Source organism: Mesoplodon densirostris, chromosome 11, assembly GCF_025265405.1.
Source record: "Mesoplodon densirostris isolate mMesDen1 chromosome 11, mMesDen1 primary haplotype, whole genome shotgun sequence".
In the NCBI taxonomy this organism is placed as follows: Eukaryota; Metazoa; Chordata; class Mammalia; order Artiodactyla; family Ziphiidae; genus Mesoplodon; species Mesoplodon densirostris.
Genome location: NC_082671.1, coordinates 40,197,003 through 40,205,953, shown reverse-complemented (window position 1 = coordinate 40,205,953; position 8,951 = coordinate 40,197,003). Strand labels below are relative to the sequence as shown.

Below are 8,951 nucleotides of genomic sequence, written 5' to 3'. Positions count from 1 at the left end.
CTCCAGTAAGTAACGTTGATAGTGGGGGAAGCTATGTATGTGTAGGGGTAGAGAGTATATGGGAAATCTCTGTACCTTCCATTCAATCTTGCTGTAAACCTAACACTACTCTAAAAACTAAAGTCTATTTTTTAAAAAGAAAGAGAAAGAGAGATGCCTGGAAGAAATGAAACAAAATATTTTAAAAAGTAATCATCTCTGAGTAGTTAAAATATAGGTCATTTTTATTTTCTTTATTATACTTCTCTGTATTTTCCAATTTTCTATGATATACATGTATTGCTATTATATATTATAACCAGAAGTTACCTATGCTATCTTTAAAAAGATTTGTAAATTACTGAAAATATTTTTAATAGTATAGCAAGAGGAGAGAATATATTTTCAACACATATAAGCAACAAAGAGCTATTATCCAAAATATATAAAAACTCTTACAAATCCCTAAGTTGGAGACTTCCAGAGTAAAGATTACTAAACCATGTTAAACAAGGAGTTTAAGTCCAATAAAAAGATGGAGTGGGGGCTAAATAAGGGTTAAAACAAGCAAGACATTTAAGGAAGTGGTCTGTGTCTGTTACAGAGAGGTGAAGAGAGACATTGCATTGTGAAAACCTCTATTCCATTGGATATACATGCCTATCCCCATTGACTGGGGAGAAGTAAAGGCTTTAAAACAACACACGTGCGCACACACACACACACACACACACAAATTCTAGATAATAAGGAAATTCCAGCTAGCCTCAACATGGCTCTGGCTCCTTCCCAACATGAGCCACCCACACGTACCTCGTCCAGCAAAAACTTACCTACTTTAAAATGAGTAATCAATAAAGAACCAGCACAAGATCTGTACAAAGATTCTACCAGAGTACATAAATACGGAAAGCTTATGAAGAACATTCTCCAGAAAATATTGCTGAAGGATAAGTAAAAATTGTGACCCACGCATTTCACCATAAAATTAATATATATATTCATATTTTTCCATGAACTGAAAACAGAAGAATTCATATATACATACTGTGATTGGTTTAAAAATATTAAGAAAGAATCTCATTTATAATAACAATAAAAAAGGATAAAATAGCTAAGATTTTATTAAGTAAAAAGTATGTGACATTTATATAAAGACTTTTAAAATAATATTAAAGGACACAAGAGAAGACTTAAATAAATGAAGAAGCATACCAATTCTTGGTTAGAAAGACACAACATTATTAAGATATAAATTCTCTTTAAATTAATCTATAAATTCAATGCAATCCCAATAAGAATATTAACAGGACAGCTACACAGAAAAGATGGCTGACAGAGGTGGGGGATGGGGAGTGGGCAAAATGAGTGAAGGGAGTCAAAGATACAAACTTTCAATTATAAAATAAATTAAGTCATGGGATGTACTGTACAACATGGTGACTATAGTTAATAATATTGTATTGCAATTTGAAAGTTGCTGAGAGAGTTAATCTTAAAAGTTCTCACTACAAGAAAAAAAATTGTGTAACTGTGTATCGTTGACAAATGTTGACTAGAATTATTGTGCTGATCATTTTGCAATATATACAAATATCAAACAATTATGTTGTACATCTGAAACTAAAATAATGTTGTATGTCAATTACACCTCAATTTAAAAAAATACTAACAGGATTCTTCCATTAGCAAGCTGATTCTAAATTTTATATATAAAACATAAATAAATAATATGTGATCAAATGCTTTTTGACAAGGGTAACAAGACCATAATCAGGAAAAGACAGTCTTTTCAACAAGTGGTATTGGAAGAACTGGATATCCACACACAAAAAATTGGACTCTCACCTTACACTACATACAAAAACTAACTCAAAATGGATTAAGACCCAAGCAAAAGAGCTAAAACTATAGAATCTTTAGAAGAAAACATAGGGGGAAACCTTCATGATGTTGGATTTGACAATGACTTCTTGGATATGACACCAAAAACACAGGTAACAGAAGGAAAAAAAAAGATAAAGTGGACTTCATCAAAACTGTAAAATTTGGGGGCTTCCCTGGTGGCGCAGTGGTTGAGAGTCCGCCTGCCGATGCAGGGGACACGGGTTCGTGCCCTGGTCTGGGAGGATCCCGCATGCCGCGGAGCGGCTGGGCCCGTGAGCCATGGCCGCTGAGCCTGCGTGTCCGGAGCCTGTGCTCCGCAACGGGAGAGGCCACAACGGTGAGAGGCCCACATACAGCAAAAAAAAAAAAAAAAAAAACTGTAAAATTTGTGGAGCAAAGGACACTATCAACAGAGTGAAAAGGGAATGCAAAATGATGCAGCCACTGTCAAAAACAGTATAGTTGTTCATCAAAAAACAGTATAGTTGTTCCTCAAAAAGATGAAATAGAGTTACCATACGATTTAGTAATTCCACTACTGGGTATATACCAAACAGAGGTGAAAGCGGGGACTCAGACAGGTATTTGTACACCCATGTTCATGCAGCATTATTCACAACAGCCAAAAGGTAAAAGCAACCCAAGTGTCCATCAACAGATGAATGGAACAGAGGATAATATATGACAATAATAATGTATCATTATATATTACTCAGCCTTTAAAAAGGAAAGAAATTCTGACACATGCTACAAAATGTTTGAATCTTAAGGGCGTTATGCTAAGTGAAATAAGCCAGAAACAAAAAGACAAATATTATATGATTCCACCTACATATGATACTTAGAGTAGTCAAATTATAGAGACAGAAAGTAGAATCATGGTTTCCAGCAACTGAGAGAAGGGAGGAATGGAGAGTTATTGTTTAATGAGTGCAAAGTTTCAGTTTGGGAAGATTCCTGGAGGTGGATGGTGTTGATGTTTGCACAACAATGGAAATGTGCTTAGCTTCACTATATTATACACTTAAAAATGGCCAGAATAGTGATTTTTATGTTATGTACATTTTACCACAATTTTTAAACAAAAATTTAAGTTTAAAAAATAAGTAATAGTCAATACATTTCTGAAAAAGAGTATTTTAAAAAGTAGCCAACTAGTTAATTAAAACAGTGTGTTATAGCATAATAATAAACCAACAGATAGAAGAAATAGACTAGAGTGTCCAGAAACAGATAAAATAAAATGAGAATTTAAATGTTTTGAGTCATGAAGGGGAGTTCCCTGGTGGTCCAGTGGTTAGGATTCGGCTCTTTCACTGCCATGGCCCAGGTTCAGTCCCTGGTCAGGGAACTGAGATCCCCACAAGCCACACAGAGTGGACAAAGAAAAACAAAGGTGAATGTTTTGAGTCATTAAAAGAAAGATGATTACTTAATAAACGCTATTGGAGTAGCCTTATGGAAAATAACAAAATTTGATTCATATTTCCCATTTTAAAATAAGAAAAATTCCAGATTGATCAAAGACTCAAATATTAATAGATTATAAAGGAGCTAGAAGAAACCATGTGAAAAAAAATTTACGATCTTGAAATAAGGAAATTCTTTCTAAGTATGCTTCCAAACGAAAAGCCATAAAAGAAAAAACTAATTTGACTACAATTAATTTTTATAAAAATTACATGGAAAACCCACTAAAGTTTTTTTAAAAAGAGCAAAGCTGGAAATAACCTGCAATTTATTCATTGACAAATGATTAATTTCCCTTATATAGTAAGAGTGTCTCCAAATCAGCATTATAGAGAAAAATATGGAAAATGCAGAAAAATCTAGAGACACTTCATGGGTTCTTGGTCATATGAAAAGATGCTCCAACTTTCTCACAGGAAGAGAAACATATATAAAGATACACTGAAATATCAATTTTCACCTATAACTTTGGCAAAGATTCAAAAGTTTAATATAACACTCTTGACAAGAGCACAGAGAAGCGGGGATTTTTATACATTACCGGTTGGTGTGTAAATGAGTTTAAAATCTGTAGAAGACAAGTCGGCAATATTTAACAAAACTTCCAAGGTTCCTGCATTTTGACCCAGCAATCCCACTTCTAACAACTGATCCTACAGGTAGTCTCATCCAACCAACATACACCTTATTCCCAAACAACATATTTAGATTTTGTTCCCTAGGCTATGCTTATTGCCTTTGAGAAGTTTACTTTGCTGGCTCTAAGATATTCTAAGATAATGTTGTGTTCTCTCTGCTTCCTCCTACAACTACTTTTGCTTAATTTTTAAAGCTTTCATCGTCATTTCCACCTATCTGGTGGATTGGGGTTTTAGCTGTCTCCTGGTTTGTGTTCTTTTATTTTCTCATTTTCCTTGCTGCTTTCAGATGATTTTTAGTAAGAGAAAAGGAAAATGCCAACTACATATGACACCATCTTCAAACCAGAAGTCCTCCTGGGTCCTTGAATTCTCTAATCCCTTGGCTTCTGAAATTTGACTCCCTCCTGCTTTTCCTTTTCCTGTCTGGCCTATCCTCCTCATTCACCTTCATAAATTCTTCTTCCTATGACATCCCTTAAATGTTATTGAGTTTTAGAATGTCATTCTTGGTCCACATCTTTCTCTTGACATACTCTTCTGAAGCAATCCCATCTATGCTCTGAGCCTTACCTACCATCAGTATATTACTGCCCCCTCCCCCAAATCTTTAGCATTGACCCCCATCTTCAGACGTTTACATCAACTCACCTTGTATTATTTAAGTCCTTCAAACAATGAATACCTAAAATGCACCAGGTAAAGGCTGACAGACTCAAGCAATTTGAATTTATAAGTACTGTTGCTTTGATATATTGTACTGTAATTTCCTGTTTCCTATGTTGTGTAATTTTTTAGTCAGCAAATACTACTTAATTGGCTCTCTAATTATTGGGCCTAGAAATATACAATAATTAAGGTGGCTCTCTTTTCAGAGTTGTTTTCTGACAGAAAATTAGAAATTGTAAACTTAGGTAAAACTTTGAAGATGTGTATATTACTTATCTCTGTGTTAGAAACATTATAGCTAGCCAGACTTTAGTCCTTTAAACCATACACTCAAACATGGAAGAAATAATCATTAATCCTGACCTGTCACTGTATATGCCCTTATTTTCACATCCCACAGACTTCTAATCTCAGTTTTCTCAGTTAAAAAAAAATGCACCTCATCAAAGGTGAATTATTCAATGTTACAAATGTTTATTGAGTACCCACTTATATGAAAGCCCCTGTGCTAGATGCTTTGAAAGATGTAAAAATGAATAGAGGCTCTATCGTTCCAGAGATTTAGTCTAGAGATGACAAAAACAAATAACAAGTGTCATTCCTCCATGTGCAAGAATATAATATGTGCCAGAAGAAGTTACAAATAAAGCGCTACAGAGGATCAATGGAGGAAGAAATAATATCTGGATAGGGGAATGGAGGGTGAGGAAGGTCAGGAAGAGTTTGAGGTGGACCTTGAGATGACCAGAAACAATGAGTAGAGTTTTGCTACATTAAAGCCTGAGGGCAGAAGAGAAAAGGGGTGGTGAGGACATTCCAGACCAGTTGGTTTTCATCTTAACTGCATACTAGCTCACTAGGAGGATATTTAATTCTCAACACCTCTCCTGACACACACACAAGCCTACATTAAGCAACATTATTTTATGAGGAGAGAATAACATGTGTCCTGCATAACAGGAAGATATGAAAGGTAGATATATTCTGGGAAACTGAAGGACCCATTTTTGTTTAAACATGAGGTACATGTAGGAAAGTGATAAAAGATAATTTTGTAAGGTTAGATTGGGGTCAGATCATGCAGCAAACTTGCCTCACATTGGTACTTCTCCTGTAAGCACTTAAGATGGTTCAGAGATACAAATGTCTCCTATTTTCATCAGAGATAAAGTCAGAGTTTCATTTTTCTCTTCTCTTTGTTTTGAAGGAATTTTCAAAAGGAGGACTCAGAAATATCTTTGCCACCTTGAAAAGGGGCTACCCTTTCCTTTCTTTTTTTACACTCAATTTAATTTTCTAACATTAAGTCCTAATCCTGGCTGATAGAGAAGCTTTATCTAGTTTTTTCAGTTAATTTCAGTCTAATTTACCAAGCTCTCAGTGGAGTTCCTAATTTGGTTCCAGCAACTGCTGCCATAATAGTTATTGGGAATGTGGAAGTCTAACTTCTGTATCCCCTGAGGAAGCAGTATACCATAGTAGAAGGAACAGAAGACATTTCTGACTGCTTCCCCAATTGGAAATTATCTCAAACAACAAGAAAAAGAAACAGAAATACAACATTTTTGCCTATACTGGGAGAAGCAAAGATAAGCAAGCTGCCTTAGCCCTCACAACCCTAGAATGGCTCAAGAATTGGAGGCAGTGATGCAGAGAAGGGGCTGAAAACACAGAGGTTGCTTGTAAGACTGTACAGCTTGTAATGAAACTCCCAAGTTCTCATCCTCAAAGAAGCCAGGCAACTTCCCCAATCCCTGCAGGGAAACAAGTATTTGTTCTCTGGAAACACAGAGAGGTCCCAGTTGGAAGATGACCAGGCATAGATGAAAAAAGTTCATACTGAGCAGTAGGACCCTTCTCCTCTTTCCTCCTTTTGGCTCCAGAAAGAAGATAGAAGGAAAGCAAACAAAATTCCAAAAATGGTGATGAAAGAAAGTTCCAAGATAACAGTGAACATCAAAGCTGAGAATGCAACCAATTCAGATTGTCAGGACATCAGATATGTCCAGTGTTGATGTTTCCATGGGGGGAAATCGAACAAATAAGTTGTCCTAAAGTTTAGCCCTGATGAAAATTATATTGAGATATATTTTATGGCAGTTTTGGAACTATGGGAAAACTTTATTCAAATTTTCAAAGAAAAATAATGAATGAAGATAAAAAATCAAGCAATTATCAACTTCAGAAAAAAAGAACAAGATAGGAAATAAAAGCATAGTCTAATGCTTGGCTCAACAGTGATCAATATTTACGTAGTCAAAAGATGCTGACACAGTTAGAGATTTAATAAGCAAAAATTGAGATACAAAATTATATAGAAAAATAGAAGGAAGGAATAAGAAGCTATGAATGAGCTAAAGTCTTTATGTTCCAAAGCAAGAAGACAACAGATGTTTACGATTAATAATCAAGTGATGGCAGTACGTGCATATTGTATATAAATGGAGGTAAATATCAGAATAAACTTTTAAAACAGTTGGAAGTGGTGGCTTCCAGGGAGAAGAATGAGAGAAGGTAGAAAAGGGGACTACAATTTTTATGCTATACTCTCATTCTTCTCCCTGGTGGCTTCCAGGGAGAAGAATGAGAGAAGGTAGAAAATGGGACTACAATTTTTTATGCTATACTTTTATGCTATACTCTACAATTTTTATGCTATACTCTGAATTTTTAACTAGGTATAATACTTTGGCAAAAAGTAAATAATGGACATGAAGGTTAACATGAACATACTGTAAAACTCAACATTCCTATTTCTAGATACATACTCTAGAGAAACTCTCACACATTTATAAGAGGGTACATATGCAAAATATTGACCCAAACTGAAATGTCTATTGGAAGAAAACTAACTAAATAAAAGATGGTATGCTTAAATGATAGAATATCATACAGCAAGTAAAAGCAACCCACTAATTTTATATATATATATATATATATATATATATATATATATATATATATATACACACACACACACACACACACATATATACATGATTAGTGGATTATAAAAAACAATGCTGTCAGAAAAAAAAGCAGTTGCAGTATAATTTATACAGGATGAATTCATTTAAGTAAAGTCTAAAACATAAAACAATACTCTAAATTTTATCTGAATATATTTTTATGTGTGTAAAGGCATAAAATTTGAATGAAAAGACACATCGAGCATTTGCTTCAGCAGCACATATATTAAAATTGGAACGATACAGAGAAGATTAGCCTGACTAAGTTGCTAGAGCTGTTGAAGCCACCAAATTTTTTGTAATACACAAGCAGGAAGTGGGCAGGTGAATTCACCTACCTGCATCCTTACCTCATTTATATCCTTAGCACTGCTTATTAACTGCTTTTGTGGTACACCAACATAAAAGCCTTGAACCAAGTCCAAGTTGTGATTTTCACCTATCTTCAAACTAAAATTAAAGCTTTGTGTTCCAGTCTAAGATACAGAGAAATAAATACAGAGAGACATTTAAAACAAGAAAGAAAGAAAAGACACATTGAATTTATAGGGAAAGGGGAAGGAAATGGGACTAGATGGGGGGACAAAGACTCCAAGTTATCCTTAATGTTTTAGTCACTATATTATAAAAAGATAAAGCAAATATGACAAAATATTAACTATTGAGGATTCTTTATGGTCATTTTCTAGTGTATGTTTTATTACTTTGTGTAATTTCCTATATTTTTTAAATATTTCAAATTTTAAAATTTAATTGCACAAATTTTAAAATTTAACATCACACACACCTAGCCTAATACATGTATAAGATTAAAAAGCAAAGTCTTCTTAGTCCAAGGAAACACAGTACTTTGATTGGAGTAAGTTCACATAGATTGAAATTCACACACCTTATGTGAACATAATCTGTAATAACCAACCACCTTGTAAAACTCTAATCAAAAACCTATTATTTAAAAATAAGCACATTTCTTCCCCAAAGCTAGATTCACTTAACAGTCTTTTTAACTGAGTCACTGACCTGAAAAGTAGATAATAAATATGTTTTACATAAAATTGTGTTGAAACCTACAGGCAAAATTATTGATTTTAAGCTAAGTTATTAAGATTTTTAAATATTAAGATACTCAAGATATTAAGAAAATGAAAACACCCTTAGTTATGAAAGATTTACATAGTAAGAGGATATTATATAGGATATATCCAGGATATCAATTTTCCATTACGTATTCTCATATAGAGACTACATTTGAATGCCAAGCTTCTCCACTTAGTAATAATGCTGATAAAGGAAGCCTGGCAGGAAAATGCTTTAGTACTTATGATGCTGGACCTGCAAT

General features: G+C 34.1%; 1 pseudogene; it reads left to right on the top strand.

Moving 5' to 3' along the window:
* Window positions 1-7,818: 7,818 nt before the first annotated feature.
* Window positions 7,819-7,910, top strand: LOC132499622 (U6 spliceosomal RNA; annotated as a pseudogene).
* Window positions 7,911-8,951: the final 1,041 nt, after the last annotated feature.